The 3012-nt window shown below is 51.1% G+C and overlaps 1 pseudogene; it reads right to left on the bottom strand.

Annotated features, from left to right (window-relative positions):
- Positions 1–314: 314 nt before the first annotated feature.
- On the bottom strand, positions 315–2635 carry LOC144253748 (forkhead box protein M1 pseudogene; annotated as a pseudogene).
- Between the last annotated feature and the right edge of the window lie 377 nt (positions 2636–3012).

Raw genomic sequence — 3012 nt, 5'->3', positions numbered from 1 at the left:
GAAAATGGTTTGGGATACCGTTACTTTTGACATTCTCACCCTTCAGCTTATGGCGGGGAGAGTAGAGGAACTAGATTCTCTCAAGAAGCATAGGTGGCACAGAGACCATTTACCCTACTGCTTGCAAAGGTCCCAGCAGCAGTTAAGGTGTGACTGCTGCCTTGGCATAATCAGGCTGGGGAGCTAAGAGGAGCAGCACGGTCCCTACCAGCTATCCTCACTCAGAGGAATTGGGGTTCACTGAGCCTTGGGACTGCCCATCCACATGAATGTCTGGAATGGTAGACAGCTTGAGCAGCAAGGTAAGGTCAAGTCTAGTCTCTAAGTAGTTTAGGAATAAACTTAGACCAGTTTATGTTGTCAGGGCGCAATGGGTCCTCCTCCAGGCCAGGGAAGCTGATATCCAGCAGGATCTTGCTAAGGCTGTCAGTCATCGTATCCAGAAACAGACCTTCGTTCAGAGAACGATTGGCTGAAAGACTGGGAACCTGTAGCTCTGGGGAGCCTGGCTTGGGAACTTCCAGATCAGAGGTAGAAGAGCTACTAAAGGGGTCAGAGGCGAGATCAAAGGGTTCTGAATTGAGGAGCTCTCAGGGTGAGTCAAAGAGGGAAATGCTTTTCAGCAGTGTTGTGCTCAGATCCATCAGCCCCAGGGAGTCAGGCAGGGAGCCAAAGGCGCCCTGGAGGGTTTGTACTGAGCTGAAATCAAGACCCTGTGCTTCGGTTGGGGGTGTGAGCCTCCGGGATTCAAGGGTTTGGGGGAGGATAGATTTGCTCGATGTGGAGGAGATGGGCAGAGTCTCCTTAATGGGGGTCTTGAAAGGTCCTCCTTCCTCCTGGAGGCAGCTCAGGTGGGAGACAGGCTCCGCCAGGAGGGGGCCTCAGTAGCTCGTTCAGATGTGCTGGGGCCCACTGAGAAGACCAGCTCAGGCTCATCCAGACAGCGAGGCTGCAGATGCTGTTTCCTTCAAGACTGGCTCATCTCCCTCTTCTCCCTTCCTTTAATCACGAGCATTTCTGAGACACATCGGGCTGGGGACTTAAGCCCACTGTAGGACTTCTTGGGTCTTAGGGTGAGAGAGCAGGATGAGTCCTCCCAGGAGTGAGACAGCTCCTCTTTGAATGATGGGCATGGGGAGGGCCATTCTTCCAAGGGAGGGCTCTCCACTTTGATGGGTCTTACTAATTGTGGCATGTCCTCTTCATGATGAGTTTCCTCTTCCTTGATGGACTGAACTGGAAGCAAAGGCAACAGCCCTTCTCCAAGCAGGGGTTTCTCCTCCTTCACTGGTCCCACAGCAGAAAAGGGGCTATGCCCTCATCAGCTAGTAGCAGAAATCCTAAAAGAGAATCTAGAAGACTACATGCACAATCTGAGGGTAGGGTGACCTGTTTAACCAAGACTGGAAGCCCAGAAGTTTGGGGGCAATGCAGACTCGCTTGCTATGATGGGCAAGTTCGGAGCTCATGAGTGAAGCTGCCAGGGGCAGTGGCACCTTCACTGAGGGCTGCAGCACCAGTGACTGGTTCACTGGGAACTGGATGGGCACCAGGTATGAGCTGATCCAAGGAAGCAGAGGCTTCATCTTCCACCGTGCACCCAGTGGGAGTTCCATTTTGATGGTCATATTCTGGCAGAGCTCAGGATTAGGTCATTTCTGCTGCTTAAACACTTGGTCCAACGTCAAGTAGCGATTGACACTGGGGTGAATGGTCCAATAGGAGACCTTGCCATTGGCAGATGTCTCCCGAACAAACATGTCATGGAGGGAAAGGTTGTGGCGAATGGAATTCTTCCAGCCTGGCTTGGCAATATGCTTAAAATAGGGGAAGTAGTCCTTAATCCAAGTATATATGTCCTTCAAGATGTGCATCCTCTCAGTGCTGTTGATGGCAAACTGTATCATGGCCATGTAAGAGTAAGGCAGTCACTGAGACACAGAGTCCTGCCAGGATGTTGATGTTCCTGAGGGCTCTTCCATCTTAACTTGACTCTGCTCCGGGTGACAATTCTCTTTTTTCTCCATCTCTTGCTTGATGCTACAGGAGTCCAGTCCATCAGAACTCATCTTTCCAAGCCATTGGATGTTGGTTAAGCTGTTGTCCAGGGTGTAGGCTGCTGTGTCTCCACCAGCACAGTTCTCCAGTCTCTGCCCCAGAATGGGTCCAGGTGGTCTAAGAACATTTGCATCCCTATAGCAGGCTTTGGTCCCAATATGTCTGTAATAACTTCTGTCCTCTTAGAATCATTGCTGGTCTGGAGTTGAGGCTGATGTCCTAAAGAGTGAGTTGAGGCTCCCCCACAGCTAATAAGGATGAATTTGTTGGGCCCACTGCTGCCACTCTCCTTTCCTTTGGCAGACAATGCTGTGATGATGCTTTGGATATCAGCATTGTTGGGGATGGCCACCACCTGCATGTTGAGCATAGTAGGGTGTTTAATAATCTTGATCCCAGTTGGAAACTTCCAAGAGTTGGACTCAGCCACCTCTTTGGAGGCCTGTGCTTGACTAGGCTCCTCTTGGGCAGGGGGTCTCTTAGGTTCCTCCTCTGGTGTTTCGCATGGGGCATCTTGAACAGGAAGAGGCAGCCTCCATCTTTTGAGAATTACTGGCCACCAGGGGCTGGTTTTCATTATGAATCTGTGCTTTCACTCTCTATTGAGAATCACAAGAATGGACCCTCCAGATCCCAGCGCCGCCGCCTTGGCTTCTCCAACCTGGGGCCGGGCCAGGGCCCAGACAAGGACTTGAGCCAGGCCGGCAGGCGTTGGTGCAGGATGGGTGGGAACCCCTGGGAACCCCGGGATGGTCATGAAAACTTTCTAAAGCGTGGTCAGCCTTCAGAAATATTTTGACAGTTAGTAAAATGTCAGCCATGAAATATGTTCCCTAGAAATTCCATTAGAAAGCTTCCTTTTCTCTCACTCCCTCCCACCACAGTCACAAAACATACACCAGTCTCAAGACATCTCCTCATTCTCCCAGAGTGGGTGCTGGATTCTGTTCACAG

The sequence above is a fragment of the Urocitellus parryii genome, chromosome 3 (genome assembly GCF_045843805.1).
Source record: "Urocitellus parryii isolate mUroPar1 chromosome 3, mUroPar1.hap1, whole genome shotgun sequence".
NCBI classification, from domain to species: domain Eukaryota; kingdom Metazoa; phylum Chordata; class Mammalia; order Rodentia; family Sciuridae; genus Urocitellus; species Urocitellus parryii.
Note: the sequence above shows the minus strand (reverse complement) of the source record. Positions and strands in the feature narration are given on the sequence as shown.